This window comes from Athene noctua, chromosome 2, assembly GCF_965140245.1.
Source record: "Athene noctua chromosome 2, bAthNoc1.hap1.1, whole genome shotgun sequence".
Lineage (NCBI taxonomy): Eukaryota > Metazoa > Chordata > Aves > Strigiformes > Strigidae > Athene > Athene noctua.
The window spans coordinates 39,687,044-39,709,994 of NC_134038.1; the positions used below are offsets into that span (position 1 = coordinate 39,687,044).

The 22,951-nt window shown below is 40.3% G+C and overlaps 1 long non-coding RNA gene across 2 annotated transcripts in view; it reads left to right on the forward strand.

The window, feature by feature from the left end:
* The window catches only part of LOC141956856 (uncharacterized), a 76,570-nt gene that overhangs the window by 37,411 nt on the left and 16,208 nt on the right, over positions 1-22,951 (forward strand). Inside the window, exon 1 of one of the 2 annotated variants that reach the window (XR_012633025.1) lies at positions 9,211-9,284. The exons of the other annotated variant lie outside the window; for it this stretch is intronic. This is a non-coding gene — a long non-coding RNA (uncharacterized LOC141956856). Of the gene's footprint in view, positions 1-9,210; positions 9,285-22,951 lie in introns of those variants that run through there. 2 annotated transcript variants of the gene reach the window in all.

A 22,951-nucleotide genomic window follows, 5' to 3' on the forward strand; every position in this document is an offset into this window, starting at 1 on the left:
AGAAGAGAAGCTAAAAAAAGAGACAGTACTAGAGATATGAAGAAAAAACAAACAAATGATTGCAGGAGTTGACACAAAAGCAGGCACATCTAGAGAGAGCTGTTTTATTCAGACATCCTGCTCTGCATCTCTAGTTACCCCCTTGTCATGCTCTGCAACCTGCTGAGAAGGATTCAGTCTGGCAGCGTCATTACACTGTTCCAGGTTTCTGCTACAGACTTCTCCCTTTCTGCATTCCAGTCCTGCAGGAAATCATTTTTGTTTTCTTGAGTAGAAGCAAAAGTTCCTTCTTGAAGCTTTCTGTCCCTTGAATCATTGATCTACTATAGAAATATTGTGCATACCTATTTATTAGCAAACCTAAGCAGGCCTATGCATGCCTTTTCTAGGGGTCAGGTATGTATTTTTTCCATTCAATTCTAGGAGGAATATATTATTTTGTTGGTGATGTGCCACAGGAACAGTTTGTCCTGCTTGTGTTCAGCAATGACTACACAGTTAGTTCATGGGCTGTTACATGTTTCAGACTGAGATCCACAAAAGGTGACCCCTGAGAAGAGTTTTCCTAATCCAGCCTCTGAAATCCTGCCTCTTCAAAAATTCACATGCCTGCCTCAGCACTTTGGAGAGACCTTCAGCTGAACGAAGGCCTAGTGGAACAAGACCACTTTTATTTAAAGCCACTTCTGAAAGCAGAAGTGGTAGTTAGGGTGTTGTGATTTGGGGCTCCCTCCTTCCCTCCCACACCTATAACATATTTCTGAGCAATAAAAAGAATTAGCCAGTGGTCTTCTTTGTCTGTGATGTCCATACAACCACTGAAAATTTATAGGAGCAGAGTAAGAGGCCCATAATACTATTGCCTAAGAAGATGAAGCTGATGAATGGAAAGACCTGATGAATACATTTTGCATTATGACCAATTTCTCATAGAATATGTGAACTTTTGTGCATGGCCCTCCCTACTTCGTAGACTCTCTTCTCTGAAGTGTCTGTCTTGATCAGTAGATTAGAAAGTAATACTTGCTGGCTTACTTTCCAGCTTTATTTATGGCTTTCTAAGGATAAAAATTATGAAAGTATCTCTCCCATGATCCTACTGTGAGGGTGCAGCTTCTGAGGTGCATGGGTTTGATTCCCATTTAATAAAGAAGGGAATCGAATCCTGGATACACATCTCATTTCCAGCCTTTGCTAGATGAACCCCCTGAGATTAGCTTAATTATTGTGATGAAGGAGAATCAGCACCTGAGTGGGAGATAATACTTCTCTGTGGTGTTATTTTAGTTGGTTTCTTTTGGGAAGTCTCTGTCTGGAGCCAGAATGAAAAATGGAGGCTCCATATAAATCAAATGGGCACACATTAAGCCTACTCCAGGGTTAATACTCCTTGTGCCAAATAGTTGGATACAACTGCTGCTTATCACACAATGTTAGACTGACACACAGAGTCTGTATTTGTCTCATCAAAAATAAATTTTAACTTGTACTATATGTACAAACTCATAGCCATGGTAGACATTTTTTGCCTTCATCTTATGAGTGATCAAATGGTGTTATTTTTCATGATAACATAAGCATGATACTTAGGAGATGAACTGCATTCATGTTATCTCTGAACACCATGTCCTTTCTTCCATCCTTCCCACCCTCAATTTATTTGGAGAATAATAAAAAGGCTTTCTAAAACTGGTACAGAGTGAATAATCTCCTGAATATTTATTCCCATTAAAAGTAGATGCTTCTTCCTTTCTATGAATATTTTTCAAATAACAATGCTTTCGGCTAGTTTGCTTATAAAGAAGGCTGCAAACATTAGTAAAGGAATTGGCAGTTTTTATTCACAAGAGTTTTCTCTGGAAGGGAAGAAGTGTTTGGTGAATCCTCTTTCTTGCTTACCCCCAGCAGTTATCACTGCATATAAAGAGGTTGGATGAGCCCTGAAGGTAGTAGGAATGTTTGTCCCTATATGAGCATGTTAGAAATGCCAAGTCAGCGTGACTAATGGATACGACAGAAAGCAAAGCCAGTGATCTAAGATGAATAGAAGCATTAGAGGAAAAACAGGAATGCAAATCTCACATTGTTAGAAACACAGACCTTATGCCTGCTCCAGAGTTTTGTTTCATCAGCTCTTATAGCTTATGGGCTTCTTCACTGTACGGAACAATTCTAAAATCTGCAAAAATTGGGAGAGCTACAGCCTGTTGAAGCTGATGTTTGTATTCAAAGTTGCTTGACAGAAGCTGCTAAGCAATACTGAAAATGCTGGCAGGAATCCCAGAGTTCGGAGGGAATTTCCATGTGCTGACTCAGCCATGAATTTTAGCTCACTGGAGTCCTACACCTGATCCTATTGAGGTTGTGAAATCTGGAAGCAAAACTGAATTCAAAGTGAGCTACTGAAATACTTAAGAGAACATGTAGAAGACATGAAAAGGAAGAGTACTGGATGTAAACACATAGTATATAGCTCACTGTCATACAGAGTACTGCTCTGAGGAAAAATTACAAAGACATTCAGCTGAACACGAAGTCAGGTGACATCATCTGGGAATGGGGACAACAAAATTCTTGCCCTCTCAAATTGACAAGATAGATTAACAGGTGTTCAGTCAACCACAGAGATCCAACTGAACAAAATATGTTGCCCCTAGAAATATCTTAAATACGGAAGAGAGTACTGATGGCCTTTAAAGGCTTTCCATTTCCTGAACTGTCTTACTTCTTTATGTGCTACTTTTAGCAAAGCGAACTTCTATACATAGATTTCAATATGGAAGTTAAATATATTGGGTTTTAGATACATTAGGGTACAATTCTGAAATTACTAATGAGAAATTATTTTTCTAACAGTTTTAATGAAAATGGAAACTCTGGATTCCAGTACAGATGCAGAAATATGATGATTTTTCTGAAAGAGAAGGCCATGCAGAGCCTATCCCAGGCCCTGTGAGAGCAATTTAATTGAGCTGCAGGGCAATAATGGGAAGAGGCCCTTCTTTAACTAACACTTAGGTATTCCTATGGGAAACTTACAGACAAATTCTCACAGTCCTGCTTTTTTTATTTCCTTTTTTCATTGTCAAGACAAGTTCTGAAAAGCTGCTTGCTGGTTATATTTTTATTATCCAGTAATGCTTTAAAACATTTTAACATCTCTATTTGTATGGGAAACATCATCCCCTTCCTTCCAAAATCTTTGGAAACTTATCACCAACCACAACATCTACTTTTCAGACTCTGGTTGGCACTGTTCATGTCTAGAGCTAATAAAACAATTCAGAAAAATTCATTTGCTAAAATAAGTCTCTGTCTGCTGTGACTCATCAAATGCATCACAATATTCTCAAATTTCTTGTTGACTTGAAAGTTTTGTGAAAAACACCCTACACAGAGTTCTTAGCCTTTCAATCATTTCTCAGCAATCTCTTGCAAGCACTCAGTGTTTCAACATCAAGATTATGATTGGATGTAAACCAGGAAGATTGCTGAGACTGATTAGAACCTCTTCCCAGGGCTAACACTTGCAATTAAAAATTGGAAATGTTTGTAGCTATATAGGAGCCTGGTTAATTTTTTTCCCATTTTTCTGCTATTAACAAAAATTTGAATAAGACCGAGAAAGTTTAATAAGTGGTTGATTATGGATTTGTGATAAAATGATCTTGCTATTATGGGCAAGATTTTCAGAAGCAAAGTTTTCATCCATTGAGGTCAATGAAAAAAATTCTGTTTGGACTCAGTGAGAGGGGGATTTTAAGCACTGACAAGTACTTTACAGAATCCATGAATTCGTTCAGAAGGAGGAATAAAGATTTAACAAGTTGTAGCTTTCAAAAAATCTTATGAAAGTGCTATTGTATGCTCTATTTTGCACACTGAGAAAGGCAAACATCTACTTTGATTCTGAAATTGCATTTATTTTACATGTAATAATACAGAGTTTAAAAAAAAAGTATTGAAATATATAGCTTTTTTGTATTTATTTCAACTTCCATGCCCTTTAGCTTCAATGTCACTTTATTTTCATTGAGCTACTTGAATTTTATTAAGGTTTCTTTTTACTTGGTGCTAAAATATTTGTGTTGACATAATTAGATCTTATGGTCATAGAATAACACTTACTCAGCTGAATATTCAGCATGTATACAGCACATGTCCTGTTTCATTAACAAACTCTAACCTACAGCTCTTCCTCTCCAATAACAGAAAGCAGAATTCATGAAATTTGCAGTAAATTTTCTGTGAATGAAATCCACTGAAAACAGTATTGGTTTTTTATAACAGCTGTATTCCCTGAAGGAAAAGCAATTTTCTGCCCAATTTTGGGTGGTAGCTTTGGGGTTTTTGCTTATAAGCAAGAAATTATTTAATTTTTTTTAAAGTTAAAATTCACATCAGACTTTCTTCCTAGAAATAGAGATACATTGCATTATTTCACACAAGGCTGCGATTGTGTACCGGTAGATTAGCGCAATTTCTAGCAAATATTTAAATAACATCAGGCTTGTGTTTTAAGTGCTCCGAGGGATAAATAGTTCTTTGTGGGCATGGCACTAGTGTAAGCCATGAGGAGCTGCCCCATCATGAGCAGAATGCCAGAAAACATTACTGCAAAATACTTCTAAGAATTAATCCTGTATGGAGCAGTTGCTTACTCATGAATCACCTCCTCATATGGTGTTGGTGACCTACTATAACAGACAAACTTGTACCCAGATCCTTTTTTAGTTCTCTCACCTCCTTTCAATCTGCTTAACAGCTTCCAAGAGCTAGACATGTCCCTGTGCATGTAAGGAAAAGCTATAGTTCCTGTCAGCTGGATGGGCATTTGTGGATTTTGGGAAATGGAGACAATACTTGCATGGTTGTAAGTGCAGGAAGAGTTCAGTGTTCAACAGGCAACCAGTTTAAGTTCTGACATAGGTTTCTTCAAACTAACAGGGACTTTGTGATTTTTCTCAGGGAGTTATCTCTCTAAAGGTCTGTCAAAGGAAGAAAGAGAAACTATGATGTGCAGTAAGCTTCTGTTTTAAAGGAGTACACTTTTCAGTGTGAAGACTCACTTTGTCCCTCTAAAATAAGCAAAACCTTTCAATTAATTGGGGAGGAAAAAAATAGTACAGGCAGCATAGCTTAATTTAGCTGTGAGATTTTGGTAGGGTACATCTACAGAGTATTTTTTCAGGCAGATTTGATCTCACCCTACTCATTCCCTGAGCCAACTGCAAAACCCAAATCTCTATTGGCAGACATGTAGCTGTAGTCCTCACAACACTCATTCTAAACTAATAAGTCTGGCAGAGGGAGAGAGTATATTAGCTCATTCTTAGTTCCAGCAGCTACCCAGAAGGCATTACAACACACTTGAGATATATCTCATACAAACTACTGATATGCCCACACTGCACAGAAGTGACTGCAGTGTGCTGTAGGGACAGCTCAGACACCAGGAGCTGTGACAGCTCAAAGTGAGGTATTACACCTTACATCTCAGGCAGACTATTACTGAGTTAAAGCTGGTTTAGCTGTAACTCCTGTGGTCAAACCTGTGAAAAGAGTCCAGTTTCTTCCAATAAATAAACAGTAATCTCAGGGCAGCATGCATGTCTTCTTTATCTGAGCTCAATAGCTCTATTTAACTTCAGGTACCTCTGAACATTTCCTGGATGTAGAGTTCATGCAATATCACTTCTAAAAAAGTGCCTTGCTTACAATCTGCCAGGTCAGAAAAAGAGCAAACCGTAAGGAGATGAGCTAGGAGAAAGTATAACACATGGTCAGAGGAAAAAAGTGGCACTTTGTTGTCCCTAGCCTTAAGTTAAAGAAGACTGCACACTTCAGAAGCTGATAAGCATAATTTTTTTCAGGCACCAAGTAGCACGTCTGGAGCTGTCAGCTGAATTCAGGACTGAGCTCAGGATTCCTGATTCAGAAGCAGGGTGACCAGTACTGCAGCAAGGTGCTCTGTTTACTCTTTGCAGAGATACAGTCTGTGGATGCTTGGACTGGGGATCATCTCTGCTGGGAGCCTGCTTTGTGCCCGTGCAGACAAGGCCAACAGCATGCTGGGCTGTATCAAGAGCAGTATGGTCAGTACATCAAGGCAAGTGATCATTCCCCTTTTCTCAGCACTCCTTAAATGATACCTAGAGTACTGTGCCCAGTTTTGGGCCACTTGGTACAAGAAAGACATTGATCAAATGGGGCAAGTTCAGTGGAGGCCCACCAACATGGTCAGAGGCCAGAGCATGTGCCCTACGGAGTAGAGGCCAAGGCACCTAGACTTGTTTGTACTGGAGGAGGGAAAGCTCTGGGGGACCTAAGCAGGGCCTTCTAGTACCCGTGAGGAGGTCACCAGAAAGACAGAGCCAGGCTGCTCACAGTGGTGTGTGGCAGGAGGAAAAATGGCAGTGAGCATACATTTTAATAAGAGGGGTTTAGATTAGATATAGAGAAAATCTTTTGTACCCTGAGGACAGCCCAGAAGTGGTAGAGTCACTCTAGGGGTTCATGCAGCCTCCACACTTGGAGGTTTTCAAGAGCCAACTGGATAAAGTCCTGAGCCATGTGGTCTGATCTCATAGCTGAGCCTGCTCTGAGCAGGAGATTGGACTAAAGACCTTCCAATCTCAATTATTCTGTGATCCTATTTCTTCAATAGGGTTTTTAGTGAGGCCCAGGATGCTCCTAAAGGTTCTCTTAAAGGCAGAACCTGTAAGCAGACATATTTTGATTAAAGTATTAGCCAGAAATATTGACTTTCATTCAGGTTTTACTGTGAAGTAACACTAGATGACTTTGCATGAGTTTCATTCTCCTTCCATAGCAGATGTCTTTTTTCCTAGTCCTTCATCACTGCTTAGCTCCCCAAATGCATTTTCCTTCTTTTCCCAGATTTTTACTTTGTTGCCAAGCTCCCTTTACATGTAGATATAACTTCTTTTACTGAAATTCTTTATAGTAGACTCAGATTCAAAAATGCTCACAAGGGCAGGAACTGAGTGGATTACCAAACACCAGATGATATGCAACAACTGATTATGTACTCAGCCCATTGCAAACTTTGTAAGAAGCCTATTAGCTTATGTCTCTTACATTTGTGTGGAAACTGAAGTCTTGCTTTACCCTTTCCATGCACAAGAGAGTGCATGCTGGTGTTTAGTAAATAAGCATTAATGCTTTAGGGCATTTGTGTTTCTGGGCTCTTTTTCTCTCAGGTCACTGTAGAACACATCAGAACAGGCCAATATGATACATATTCAACTGGGAATTAAGGAATACACTTCCTCTTGACCTTAGTGTCTTCCTGGGTATGAAATACAGTTGGTAGAATCAGCCTTATTAGTTGGGGTATTTATATACTTACAATGTATATAACTTCATTTATCATATCATGCTATTTTCATGCATAATACTCTCAGGTGTATTGTACAACATCAGAATAAGCTGTGTGTCAAATCTTTGAGTATTCCATGTACAGGCTGTTTGGAACATTCAACTGTGTTAAAACTGTGAATAATTAAAGAAAGAAAAAGGTAGTTTGACCTGGTGAGGGAGGAACTGACTTAAGAAATGCTAGAAACTGACTCTAAAATGGTGCCCTATTATGAAAAATACAAGTCATGAATCTTTCTCTCAATATAAAAAGTTATAGATGCTTCGCCTGGCCATCCTCATTTTTTCCTTAAGTCTACTCTAAATTTTTTTCTTGTGCTCTCTAAAATGTATCCAAGTACCTCCCCAGAACAGTTCTGGCCATGTTGTCTACAAACATCATGTGATCACACCACTTTTATTCAGTATAAATCAAAACTGCCTCTAGACCTTGAAACTGGTATTTTCAAAGGAACTTAAAGGATTTAGTCATGAACAGCCCTTGGACTTTTATTGGGAATAACAGCATTTTTTTTTTTTTTTGAGAACTGCAGCCTGAATTCTTCAGTCCCCACATCATAGCTGTGCTCAAAAATAAGACTTTTTTTTTTTTTTTTTCTACATAAAAATGAATCGTTACATTTAATTCCTAAGAAATGGACATGGACCACCAAATGAACTTTTCCTTCGTTCTCAGTTAGACCCATAGGTACAGCCATTTGTCTTTAGACTGAGATGTTGGTGTATATTATTCTGCCTGCATTTAGTCACTTCTCATCCATCTTTCTCATTGGTCATGCCTATGCCTTTAGGTAACTTGTTAAATGTTGCTGAAGTTGAATAACTGAAAAGCTACATAATGCTAACTGTTTAGTCAGCTGGCCAGATGGTATCATCTATTATTTCTTGTACTTTGATTTGGATGCAATGAACTGAGTTTTGTAAGCAGAAAATTAAGTATGAAGACTACTCACAGGTCACTTGTAGAAGACCTTAACATAAGGAGGTCACTTGGGCTACAACTTACTACTTGATAGCATTGCTTGTGTTATATTGCATGTAACTATATGAATAGCTTGAATATGCAGTTACAAGGTTGAAGCTGCAAAGTGGTACTACTTCTGGATAACATCTTCAGTCCTTATTTGAGCACTGTTATAAAGCAAGGCAATTAAATAGATGGGAATTTTGCTAAATAAAAGGGATGACTTTAGAGTGAAAGCAAGCAACAATTACCTACTTTTACTCTCAATCAGTGATAAACATAGCCATTATCAGCTGATAGGAGAGTTTCCTAACTGTTTACTTTTACAGGTCACAATTTAGAGCAACCCATGGGCTGTTCTAACCTGTGGGCATCCTGACTTTCTTTGGCTTCTATTCATTACTCCTCATGGATTAGCTTAGGCAGGTCGTCTCTGGTCTCACAGGCTTACACAGATCCTATTCAGATAAGACGAATTATTCCCTTCTGTAAAAAGCTGTGGTGTCTGACTTGAGGCTGTTGATGTCAAGATGCTGAAGATGTCAAGATGAACAAATCCCAAAACATTTCCTTTGTTAAGTCTGAGGCTGAAAGTCCTGTGGTGTGTTTAGCTGAAAGTTTTGCCACTCTGTTTTCAGCTGCAGGCTACCCCTCTGTAGCAGGGATGGCCAAGTACATCCTCTGAGCATTTCTCAGTGGGTCAGTTCACAGTCAGGTGGACTCTCACCTGCTTTAACTATACCCCACTTAGCACATCTTCATCTTAGCCATTTTGTCTACTGTCAGTCAGGATTTGTTTTAGTCTAAGGGTCTGATCATGAGATCTAAGACATTGCACGGACAAACTGAGAGGTGAAGATAGCAAAGGAAGAGTCATGTGTCTTCTATAGTCGAGTTCTGCAAAGTGGGCACAGCAAAAGTAAGTAACCCTTATGGAAAAGAATGAGTTAGGAGGATAGGAAGACCTTTCCTGTCAGTAGAGTAAAACTTGTTTGTTAAGGTATTTAAAATTAGGCAAACTCAGTCAAACTGAGACTTACCTCACATGAATATTCAAAGTGAGAAACGATGTTGTGTTATGCTGCCTTCAGACTGATGAAGCAATAAGGTATTCAGTGAGGTAAGTCTTAGAGTATCAAACAAACAAGAAGGTACCTGAGAAAGCCACGGATCAGAGGTTTGATTGTTGTCAGGGAATCTGTCTTTCAAGCTGCTTATCTGTGCTAAAAATTGGTTTGAGCACTTCAAATTGCAAGTGCCCAATCTGCATAAAGTGGAAGTAATATGCTGACAAAGTCCTGTACAGGTAGCAATCAACATCATCCTGGATGAGCTACAATATTGCTAAGATGTTTTAAGGAGGACCTGCCAGAGAAGCATTACAGTAATTAACCCTGATTGTCAGAATGTTGGGCAGGCCTGAGTCTCAGGAGCTGAAACATTAAAATAAATAAATAAAAGATTACTTGATGTACATCACTGCTTAGAAACTGCGAGTCTGAAACCAGCATCTTGAGTCCATAAAGATAATGGCTTGCTCACAATTGATGTGAATGGATGACAACAGAAACCTTTAAAGGTGATCTGCAAAGGCAAAAAAAAAAAAAAAAAAAAAAAAAAGGAGGTTGTACCATTTTCACTTCTTTGCAATGACTAAAGAAGGCTTGAAAGCTTCTTCCCCCTCACATTTCACATCATATCTGCTCTGCTCCTGGATGATTCTACAACATACTAGAGGGAAAGTATAATTATGACCCTGCATTATACCACAGAAGTAATACTGAATTAGGAAAGAAAAGGGCTATGTTGGATTTTTTAAATTAAAACCTCTGAACTCTGAGAGTCTTTTTATGCATATTTTTATTAACAGCTAGTTAATTCCAGATTTCTTTCTTAGAGGTTTTACTTCTATCTCTTTCAAGATTCTATACATCCAGTGCTACAACCAAATGCAGAAATAAATGCTAAATCCAGTTCTTTGGGTGCTCCACAGACATCTCCCGGAAAATAAAACTAAACCTGATATTACCAGTATTTAGTCAAAAAAAAGAGTATAAAATAAGTGTGAAGCTGCCACTCTGTGTTGTCACACAGCAAAACAAGGAATGACGGTGTGACATAATGCCATTCTCTCTGCCATCTTTGAATCTGTAAATGCTGCAACATTAAAAGATGTGTGTTTAAGCTCTTAAATGAGATCCTGTGTAAATAGCATCAATATCTGACACATTAGCATGCAAAAGTTGCTGCAGCAGCCTATTTAGCATGAGTAACTCAACAGAATTGAAGGAAACTTGGAGATCAAAAACATGTGCCAGAAAAAAAAAAAAAAAAGTGCACTACACAAAAATGTATAGAAACTAAAGGGCTGGATTTTTCTGGAAAATTACATTCTCATCTGGTATCTCACAAATCAAGATTGGTTTAGGGGAGCTCTTTTGTGACTAATGCTATTGCTCAGCAACAGCATTTACTGCCGGAGAAGGAGAAGGACTAATCAAAGCTGACCCAAACAGTATAAGCAGATATTCCACATGGGGTAAAAATTTGAACAATTTGTGATAGCCATGTGAAAGCATTCCTTAAATCTCTCCAAAAATAAGCACAGATAGGCAAACAGTCACAGATGGCCAAAAGATCAATCAGAACATAACCCACAGGAAGCTTAGTGCCAAAAGTAATTGACATAGTCGTTGAATCAATTTCTGATGGTACAGACACTTTTACATTCAGTCTGCTTCCCCATGCTGTAGATCATTTGGCATGTCATTCAAATCACTGGTGCCCAATGTAAGCTTGTAGCAGTTATGAGAGGTTCAGGTGCTTTCTGGGGTTTACTTTCCACACACTCACAAAGGTGCCAGGTGAGGACCAAGTTATTGTTTCTGGTAACTGAGCATTTATATGATATTTGCTTTTGAGACATAATATTTTCCCCAGATATTTTCCACTTTATCTACAGGAATAGAGAGCCCTGGGACACTGTGGACCTTTGCACAGGATGTTCCTTGACAATGATTACAGGAAGAGAAGAAGGGCACAAACCTTGTTGCCAATGTGCTTTTCACGCTAAGCCTTTAGGTCACTAGTCAGAGCAATAGCAGTGACTTCTACAGTTCAAAGATTACTGTACAAAGTAGTAATGGAGAGCATTTTCCAGAAAAAAACCCCACCCTATTCTTTTAGCATAACTAAAGCACTTTTCAAATCATGAGAGATTTAAAAGTAAAAAAGGATTATATTGCTATATCTGGCAGGAGAAAAGAGAGAGACGGGAATTCTACCTGGAGATACACCCACTGAGGAACTGAATCAGAAACTGAGTTTAATGCTTCTTTCAGGCAGGAGATTGCCAGCTGAGTAGGAGCATATTTTGTTTGCTGGTGTGATCAGTAGAAATCACACATTAGTAATTTCCAGCTGCCTACCTGTCTATAAAGTGCCTATCTGTGCACTATCCAGAAGTTTAAAGTTGTTCAGAAGTATAATAGATGAAAAATGTTTGAGGTATTGATGGGTATTTATGGCTGTTCAGCTGAGGAAATGAGTCCTCTGTTTATTTCAATAGGCCTGAGCACAAAGCTACATTTTTGTTATGCTTGGGCAACATAATATACAGAGTGTCCTAAGATGTGGGTAGTATGTCATTCAAAAATGTCTTGGTGATCTAGGAATCTGATATGTTTTGCAACTAGTGGAAATTTCTGTCACTTTGGGGTGAAATTGGAGATTTTGGACCAAAGAGTCACTCCTGAGTGTCATGAATGCTTGCACCTCCTTCTGGAAATGAAGGGTACGGAAAGAACAGGTAGATACCTCTTCCAGAGGCATACTAGGATGGGGAGAAACCTTCTGCATGAAAGAAAACAGGAGGCAGCATTATGGACAACTAAATACAATAGATAGATGTCAGATTGTCCTAACCAAGACGATGTCATTCATCCTAATACATTAACAAAGACATCACAGAGGGCTGAGGCACCGGGGTCCTACAACAGGCCTAAGCGCACTCACCACAGGTCATAAATTTGTGACCTCAAACTTGGGTCTCTACTCAAGAGTGACCTGTGTCTGGCCCAAGGGATAGACCCAAGTATTTCCAGCCCTACAGCTGTAGCTTCCTGAACCCTAAGCTGAAGGAAAAATGTTGTTGTGCATTGCAACACTGAAGTTTAAAATGCCCTGAAATACATACACACATACATACATACGTATAAAATGGGCCACAACTGTTAGATGACCTCCAGATATATCAGTTTGCAATCAGGTAGCACAACTAAACAATTTCAAATCTTGTAATCCAAAGAAACATGAAACTTTTCCACAAATGATAAAGAGTGAAATTACATTTCAAAGTGGATTTTCCAAAGAATTATTTATTCTTAACCTGCTCATAGCACAGAACATTGGAAAACTAACAGCAAATATGGTTTCCCAAGTAGGGAAATCACATTTGTACTAGATAAGCCTCAAGTTGTTAGGGGTTAAAATGAAACGTATTGATGCATATAGAGACATCAGGTGGAAAGGGCTTTCCTACAGAGTGAATGGTGATAGACTGTCATAGAAAATAGAGTATTATTTGGGAATGCCTAAAGGAAGAAAGAAAGAAGTATCTGAAAGGATTTGGGTATTTTTCAAAATTCAGATCCATTATCAGAATGAAGAAATACACAATGGATATGATGCATGCAGGCCAAGCAGTAATGTAGTAAATAATATATAATTCTGGTCTATATTGCATTTTTGTGATTTCACGAACAGGATGTTCAGTGACGAGTACTGATTTTGAATGTACAGGATGAAATACTGTAATTATTTAGTGTCCAGAAATGCTGAGTCAATACCCTTCCCTTCACCCTCAGCGCTTCAACAACTTCTCATATTTATTTTTTAAACAAGTCAATAGTTTCTTCTCATATGTCTCTCACTGCCTGTAAAGGCTTCCCTTTACATCCACATATAGCTGAGGAGACACTTCAGTTTACAGACTCCTGGTGCAAGAGCTTAAAACAATTCCCTCAGAGCTTCCACAGTCTATTATTATGTCAGTATAGTTGCCCTGATACAGTAAATACTAAACTGAAATTTCTCATGAAGAATTAGACTGTATGGTTTTTTGCTAGGTTTAGTGAATGAAGTAACTCCATAGTCTATAACTAGTAATAAAACTTTTTGCTGTCATTTTAAATAATAGTGCAAAATGCAGGTAGAACACTACAGAATTGATTTTGCACCTATCAAACAAGAAGAAATGTAATTATATTGTATTTGTCTGAGGAGTATTTGCTTTCATTTAATGCATTTTCTTCAAAACCCAGCAGAATTCAGTGGTTTTCCACGAACTGCAGCAGGATTCAGCAATCCACTGCAGTTCCTGAATTTTTTTCAGAGATGCCTGTGCTCCTTAGTAATAAACAACCTAAGCTATGGTTTGACCACTGCGCTTTTCTACTTGTGCCCTGTTATTTCAGGAAAAACCCAGCTGGACCCAATTTATCTGTGGAAGTATGGGCTCTAAAGTGAAGGCAGCTTCTGTGTTTTTCTTAGTTCTCCTTTTACAACCTGCTGCTTTGCAGAGTTTTGCCACTTTGATAGGACAGGACTAAATAAATTTCCTCCCATTCGCCACTAGCCACTGATCATGTAAACTCCTCTGCTGTACTTTGGACCAGACGTATACAGGAACACACCTGTGTTTTTCGTTCCTGTAGAAGATAATTTTGATCTTATTCACTCTTTCAGCTGCGTATTTTTCCTGGAATGTAGTGGAGGGGGGAAACCCCACACTGACATCAGGTAACAAGACAACAACAGAAAAATTTTCAGTTCCTATTGCTGCATGTCATTTCTTTGTACTCCCAAATTCTGCCCCTGTCGTACTGTCAGGAGATGGTGGTTAGCAAGGCATCCTGAAGTTCAAAGCAGAGGTCTGTGCCTTTGAAATGGTGTTAAAATAGAAAGTCAAAAAATTCTTTATCTAAATAATGGTGAGGATAGCTGACCTGTTGGAAATAAAGAAGTATTACTTCTAAAATTATCTGGAAAGATATCCATTGACCTCAGTGGGTGCTTGCTCTGGCCTGAGGAATATCCAGGTAAGTTTTGATGCTATCACATTTAAAATAAAAACCTCAAATGTCAACCAATTCACTATTTTAAAGCATGCAAAATAAACCCGGGTGACCCTTTTAACACTAGTTTGCAGCTTCTGCAGTATCACTGAGATGGTCCAATGAGTGGAGTTTGAAAATAATAGATAATTTTAAAAGTATTTAAATAAATAATTTAATTAGTTTTCATTTCTCTTACTTGCACCTCATAAATGAACATATTAAACTGTGAAGACTCAGGAGCCTCCAAAAGCCTTTGATGTGTATTAGAATAATCTAATAATTAACCTCAGGATTCACCAGCATGACGCATTGAGATGAAGTGAAACAGTGCTTATGATGAAGGGAATTCCAGATTTGCCAGCCTCAAGTTACCGAGCTGGCTTCATTCTCCTCCACTTTGCCATGGAGAGCTCTGAGCTGCCCTTGAACTAACTTTTGCTGCATTTTATTCTTGGTCAGAGGTTCTTTTTATTAGTGCAGATTTTTTAAACAGCTGGGTGCATCATGCTTAAAAATGCAATATTGAGAAATAACATTTGGCTTACATAATTTGTATGTAAAAAAAGAAGGTCTATTTTCTCTCTGGACTATTTTTGTCTGTACCTGATATTAGAGAGCATTGTTCAGCCCAGAGTAGCTACTAAATTCTTTGTATTGATGTGGTTACCTGATCTAAGTGTGAGCCCTTTCTTTAAAGTGAGAAAGCCTATGTTGGCAACTTACCCTGCTTCTTTGTCTAATATAGCGTGGACACTAGTCTTACCTCTGTTCTGGAGGACAGTACTTCAGCTCCTACAAGTGCCATTGAAGAGGTACCTGTTTTGTGTTAATAAATTGCTCCCCTATCTTTAACAGCAAGCATAACGGTTCATAATAATACAACTTCCTATTTGTACCAGGGCCAGAAGTGGTCACTGATTTTATGTACTCAGATTAAGTAAGTACTTTAATACTGACTTTGTAATGTACTGGAAAGCTTCGATGCCAATTGGACTGAATGGTAACCGAGGGCATCAGCAGCTCCCTGAAAATGAACACTCAAAACCTGGAATTGATGAAGGAGTGGACATTTAAAAACCTGGGCAGCAGTTTCTGTTGTCTGTGACTCTCTGAGTGCTTTTATAATATGCTGTGGGAGCCAAGGTAGTCTCAGACTCACTGAAGAGGGCCACAACAACGATTGACCAGACAGGGTCACTATATTGCTTTCATTCACAATACGATTCAGGAGGGAGAGGGGTTGGCAGAAATGTCTACAGGTCTGTGCAGCAGCAATACTAAGAACAAAATTACACAAGGTAATGCTTTAATCTACTGCTTAAAGACTACCTCTCTGTAAGCATACCCTCTCTTGCAGCTGCATAGGCATTTCTAGAACCCCCTCCAGAGTAAATCAAAAGACACACTAGAATGAGACACAGCAATACCACTTGTAGTGTGTTTCCACTTTTACAGATTGTACCTAAGTCTTCAGAGGGATGACTAGGAGAAGTCAAGGTGTAGAAGGATTGCTGTTGCTGAACCAAGGAATGACGACCAAGGAACAAAACCTTCTGAGGTGTCCCAGTACCGCCCCTTACCCTTGAACACCAAGTATTAATTTCTCAGTGTTAACAGAGGTTGTGTTCAACCTGTAGTTATAATGTTGTATTGGGAAAGGAGCAACATACGTAGCAATATATCCTGCTCTGACCCTTTTTTCTTAGTCAAGGATTCACCAAGAGTGACCAATATTTCATTTGCAAAAACCGGATGAATTTCATTGTGCCTTGAAATGAGGGTAGAAGTCTCACAGAAGCTCTAGAAAGTTATTCTCAAGGAAGAGGAAAGCTGTTCTCTCTCTCTCAGACAGGCTACATTCAATATATCTCCATTGTATACCCACTGCCTCCCAGTGCATAACCACTCCACTTCCAGATCCAGATCTTTGAGATCACTAACACAGCAAATTCACCTATAGATTTTTCCAACACACAGTTCTCGTAGCATTTGTATCTCTTAAAAGCAATACAGTTTATCCAGGCTAAAGGTAGTATGTTCCTTCTGTTAAGTGAAGCAGCAAATTTATTCAAAATAACAGTTGTATTAGGGCAACCTGAGATGCAACTGCCTGGATGAAATTTCCTCCCATCTTTAGGGATACCAAACTGAGTCATAGTGTAACTGAAGTTATAATTTTACTTATTTTTGTCAAAGAAGCTCCCTTTCCTTTTAGTTCTTGAACAGTGAAAAGTCTCAGATGAACTGTAGTAAATAATTTTTTGTGGTCAACCTAGGAGGGTATTTTAAGAAGGGATATCTGGTTTTGACCATGTTCTGTTCAGTACTGTCACTGGTGATGTGACCAGCAGAGCAAGGAGAGCGCCTGTATTACTTAGGAAGAAGTGCAGCACTTAAAAGACTACATAGGATTTCAAAGCCAGGTGAATGTTTGAAAGCAGCAAAACAGAGTTTTGCAAAAGACGAGTGGAGCCTGGAAACTTGGGAATGAGGCTTGAAATTGGGCCAGGTAGCAACAAGGCAGAAAAAGAATCTGAAGTTTACAATGTGCCACAAATGCGTATAAGGCTGTTGCAAAAGAACAAATCTCATTCTGGGATGTTTTTAAGAGCACTGTTGGATATAAGTCAGAGGAATGAAATTATTCTGCTCTACTTGCCACTGGAGAAGCCTCAGTGGAAGTACTGTATCCAATCTGGGGCGCTGCATTTAGGCAGATGTATACTCACTGCAGATACTCCAGAATAGGAATGATCTGTTTCTAACAAAAGTGGCCAAGGATGAAAGGATGAATGAACTAGCCTTATTTCACTTAATAAAAAGGAAAGAAGAAAAGAAGTGTGATAATGATCTCCCAATTTGTAAAAGTTTGTTAAAAAAAAAGGGCTCAGTTATCTCAAGTCCAAGAGAGGAAGGCCCAGAAGAAATCACCTTGCTTTGCAACAAATGAGATTTAAATTTTTTTTAAGGGAGAAATCTAGGCACAAGATTTATGAAAGCATTAGAGCAAGATAACAAGATGCAAGTCAAATTTCAATTAGGAAGATTTTTAAGGACAGGTTAGGCTTAGGTCTGGTGGCTTAGGTATAACTGATCCTTGTTCTTCGAAAGGGTATGGAGAAGATGACCTCTTGCAGTTCCTTCTAATACTTAAATTTGAAAAGGTGAATTCCGGTCTCCCCCTTCTCTGTGCAGAGGTATAGAGCAGGCATTCAGAGGCTGTGATGGCAAGACAGTCATTTAACTTTACAACTAATTATCTTTTGCCATGTGTACTTCAAACATGCTGTCCCATATTATGATGTCATAGAGGTTGACAAGAAATGTGGACCCAGGACAGCACATGCTGCAAGGTTAGGAGCTGGAAGAGATTTATAATCCATATCCCTAGAATTTGAGAGTTTGAGTTCCTCCTGGTTGCCTAATGTCCATCTGAAACACTATTTAGAAACACATCCTGATGCCATGATGTTTCCTTTACTGTTCTCATTGGGGAAAAAAAAAAAAAAAAAAGTGGTGTCAATTCTCTGTGAGAGGATCAGGGCAGATTGCCTGCATAAATTGCACTAACTTTTAGACTGTGAGCTGAAGCTGATTTTTTTTTTTTTCTAAGAAGTTCTAATGCATTTATTGGATTTGAAAAGTTTCCTTGAGATGAAATCATATTGCCATACAAAGATGTATCTAATCAGACCAAAACAGCCAGCTAAAATTTGCAGGCTGACTTTCTACAGCAGGGATCTTCCACAAGAACATCTCTGCCTTTCATAAGCTACAAGACGAATATGAAAAGGCAAACTTGAAAATGTTTCCCCTCTCGTTATTCAGCAGACAAACATGGAATCTCTGAATCAGCACATTAAAGCCTTTTTCCAATCAACACATACTAACGATTAGGAAGGCCTGGGAAGTGTTATGTAGGATTATTCTGGAAATTGCTCTCTGAGGCTGCCTTAATCTGGATATGACTGGTTGTGAATAGGTATGTGTAAGTCACTATCAATTTTCATCAAGTTGGCCCAAGCCTGTTTATCCTTTTGCTGTATGTGATGACACGCATTGCAGTCTAGGTGAAAATGTCCCGTCCGCCTCCTAGAAAAGCTTAATAATTCATTTGTAGCCCATCTCATTCTAGACTAGTGCACAGTGCTTATTCTCTGTGCTGCACAGCCTGCTCTTAAAGCAGCAGGACTGCGTGCTACAAACAGCTTTGCCTGACTTCTCCCCATTTTTCATTATATTGATATGTAGCCAGTGTGCGCTGTTAACATTTTCAAAACAAAACAGAATGACGAATCGATACTGGGGATGTTTGGGAGAAATGTCATGACCTTGATTACAACTGGTACAATTCAGCAACCGAGCTACAAAAGCAATTTCACCCCAGTGCCATCAAGGTAAGGATATAGAGGTAACAAGTTGTTCACTATATAACTTTCGTATAGGATGTTAGAGCTGCAAAACAAGCGGCAGCTCATTAGTTTCCTACTCTTTTGTTGTGATGAGCCCCTCTGGGTGATAATGCATTTGGTAAAGGAAAACAATGTTTCCCCTTTTTCTCTCTTCTAAGGAGTTTATGGCTGTGTTTTAGGAGGCCAGTACTTGCTGCACTCACCAAGAAATGGCTTATGTCACACCTGAAATCACGGTGGGCTGAACGAGGTGAAGTGGTGAAGTCACGTAGTCTCACTCCTCAGGCTTTCTGTTGTTTGCTTTCTTGCTTTTCTACCTGGGCAGGCAGTCCTATATTCAGCTTCAGGCTGTAATCATCAGCTGTACATCCAGATCTTTAAGCTCTTAGGGTGCAGCTGGTGCCGTGATTCAGCAGTTCTGCCTGCAGTAGGTTTGCCGGATCAGGTCCCTTAACACCATAGCTGCAGCTGTCCTGTCTGTGCCGCTTCCAGGAGCAGCCAGCTGCTGTGCTGCAAGGGGATCCCATCACACGCTTGTGGCATTGATGCCGGTCAGACACCTCCCGAAATCTGACTTACCTCTGTCTTTATCTCCACCATTGCTTTTAAAACACATTTTTATATGATTTTGAAAAGTACCACTCTTGCTCTCTAAGCACTGCTGAAGACCCACAATTCAGAAGCAGGTGGGCATTTTTAAGCTAGGCAAGATGATCTGGGACTGAAATACTGAGCTACGGGGCTGCATGTACAGTCTCACACCCAAACTTCCCCCTTGCATCAGTGAAGAAAAAGACAGACTGACAGCTCTGAAAATTTGAGGGGCTATCCAGGGCTGGGCAACTTTGCAACTATGTAGGCAGAAGGAGGGTCTGTCTTTTTCACATTAAGTTTGCAGTGTCTGACACATTCCCCATCCTCTGTCTCAGCTGCTTTGCACCAAACTGCACTTCCTCAGATTGTCTGGGCTTTTTCCCTTCACTGCTTCCCTCCTCTTTCTGAGGCCTTCAGTCATGGCAGGGTCCTGGTTCTCTCTTTCTGCCCCACACTGAGATTTTTAAGATTTTGGTCTTCTGTACTAAAGAACCTGAAATTCTGTAGTCTGCTTGGAAGGGTTTAGTGGCTTGGGACAGCTAGGGGCAAGTGACCTTAGATTTTGCCTGCAATTTGTGAGAGCAGACTAAGTGGCCATTTCTAGACTCCACAAGGTTACTTCTTGCCCCCCTGACACCCCACCCCACCCCCACCCCACCCCCATTTTGGTAACTTAATAGTTATCAAAACCATACATTTTTATGTTAATGTCTGGGCTGATCATTGGTGTCTTTGTATAATGCAAGGCTAGAGAGCAAGCAATATGCATGTGCTATTACAGAATAATGTGTCCTAATGTTCAGAGAAGCCAGGTTACAGTTTTTTTCCCTATGAACTTGACTGGTCTTTCAGACCCAGGCCCAGGCTATATTCTTGCTGATAAAATAAACAGGGCCGGGGCATCTTCCCTTTCCCTGAGTAGCCAGGCAAAATACCTATATATTTTCTTACTCTCCGAAATAGCCTCAAAACTGTCAACTGGGAATGATCTCTGGCCCGTGCTAGCTCCCAGCTGTGCCCAGGCATTGCTTGTGAGAGAACCAATTGGCTCAGACCAGGAACTGCACCAGCAACCTGATGGCATGGGCACCCACACCCCAGGTGTGTGTGGGGTGCTCTGTGTCTGTCTGCTTTATCGCTACAGATGTAGCCTGAGGGAGCCAAGGTCAGATGATCCCAAGGCATGCATGTATCAGGATGCCAGCAAGAAAGAGAAACCCATGGATCCTGAAAAAAGGCTGTAGGTCTATGTGAAAATGCAGACACACATCTGCTACGCAGTTCATGTAAGGAACAGTAGCAATGGCTGTCCAGTGGCATGGGCACTAGCTTTGCTAGCAGCCAGAAGAGACACAGAGGGTTGTTGGCAACAATATGATTTGATTTGCAGTTTGTAGAGCCAGTACTGTTGCATTCTCAGTGGTTTTTGTGTCTACACCAGTCTCGACGACCTAGCAGAATTATACTAGCTCATGGTCTAATTGAGCCCTCATTTTGCTGCACAGACAGCACAAATGCTGGATTGCCTACAGTGCACGCAGGAGCTGCCTCATAAGCACATATTGGCTCAACTAGAGGTCCCTTTAGCCCGTTTCTCTTTCTCTCGTAGTGGCCCATAACAGATGCTCAGGGAGTAGCAGGGCATGCATCATGTATCCCAAAGACAGCAGCTGAGCAAATCTGGGACAAGGAAGACTTGAATAAAAAAGTGTGTTTATTGTTTTTAGAGTTTGGGTTTCATCCATGTGCTCTGGCAAAGGGAAAGAGTTTTCTGTTTACATGCATCGCATCACTCCTGCGATAAAAGCAAATGGATCTTTCTGGCCTGCTGCAATGCAACAGTGTAAGTGGTATCATCCAAAGCAAACTGCTCCATATTCCTCCACAGTTCTGCCCTTCCACACAAGTGTGACATAGCCTAGCTCCTCACTAAAGTCCACTGAAGCAAGGGAGGCCTTGCTTTTTGGTTGTTTTGTGGCAAGATCTCTAATAAGATTCAGGTCTTCTGGCACTCTTGAGTCTGGGGGTCACCTAAGGGACCAGGATCCAGTTATAGATGGTGCAGATCAGACTGGATATAGAGCATCCTAATCCAGCACACTTTTCATCCAGCACAACCCAGATGAAGAGCACTCTGCACACACATACATCTCTTTTCTCTGAGTCTGGGCCCCATACATCTCTATGTGGCCCTGGAAAGCCTTGCAGCCCTTGGCTCCTCTGCAGCAGCCCTGTGAGCCAGCCCTGCCACTACCTCATGGGCCCCAGTTTTCTCATTGTTCTGGGAAGCTGATAGCAGATGTCCCATCGTGCATGGAAGAGGGCACCTGGGAGAGTCCATTCACTCTGCAATAATCTGTTTTGGTTTTTTTTTCTCAGAAATCAGTAGAAAACAGAGCAGGACAAAGGAGTTTGTCTGAATATAGAGGAGTTTCTACTACCACTGCTTGAACCCACACCTGAGAAGCATGTCTAACTAACAAGAGGAGAAAGCAGGCAGGGAGGTGGGTGAAGAAAAGAAGGAAGGTGCTAATGAAATAAATAATTTTCCTAGGACCTAATGGCAACAGCATGCTTATGCAGCTAAGCAGGACCTTTGGAAATCCTCCTGTAACATGCTGACCCCTCAAAAGAGCCTCAGCAATTTAATAGATTTTACTCTCTGTCTCACTTTTTCTCTCCTTTCTAAACCAGTGATCCTCAAGCTTTGCCAATAACATGGTAAAGACGCCACACTCCATGCAGAGATAGCTCCTGCCCATACATGTGTATGCAGAGAGTTTTTTCATCTACTTGTGCCCTGGTTGCTCACTGGAAGATTTGGGTTAAAAAAGCATATTTCTGAGCTTTACCTCAGTTAAGACTTCTGTAGGTGGAATGCTGCAAGTGTTCAAAAACACTGTGGTTTTGAAGCTGCCTCAGTGCCTAACTGATAATTTGTTTCACTATCCCCCAACATTCCCACAGCCCAGATCATATACTTAGCCAGTATTAATTGCCTCATTATAACAAGACGGGCAAAACTGGTACCGAAGAAAACAGCAGAAATTACAGAATGTAGCATTACAGCCTGTCAGCTGCAGCCCTCTATTTTATTTAGTCTCTCAGAGTCCCCCTGCTGAGAGTGTGGCCAGACTCGTGCTGGAGGCTTCCAAGCCCCAGGCATGTGCCACATCATTTAGCCCAGACTTGCCATAAGCACCTGTCTGTCCTATTGCCATTCAAAACAGGACAGTACAATACACTCGTGCTGCTGATGATTTCGTGTCAAAAGGCTCATCTCCTGTATGTGCCCTACAGCCTGTCTTACGCATGTGGCTGCTGCTTCTGAGCGGGGGCTGGGTGCTGGGAGGGACAGGATCTTGTGTGCCCTTTGGTGCCAGCCTGGCCCTACAGCATGAAGTCGTGATGCCTGCAGTTGTTTCACACCATCCTCCGATGGGCTCAGGCTTCCTCCTCTGAGG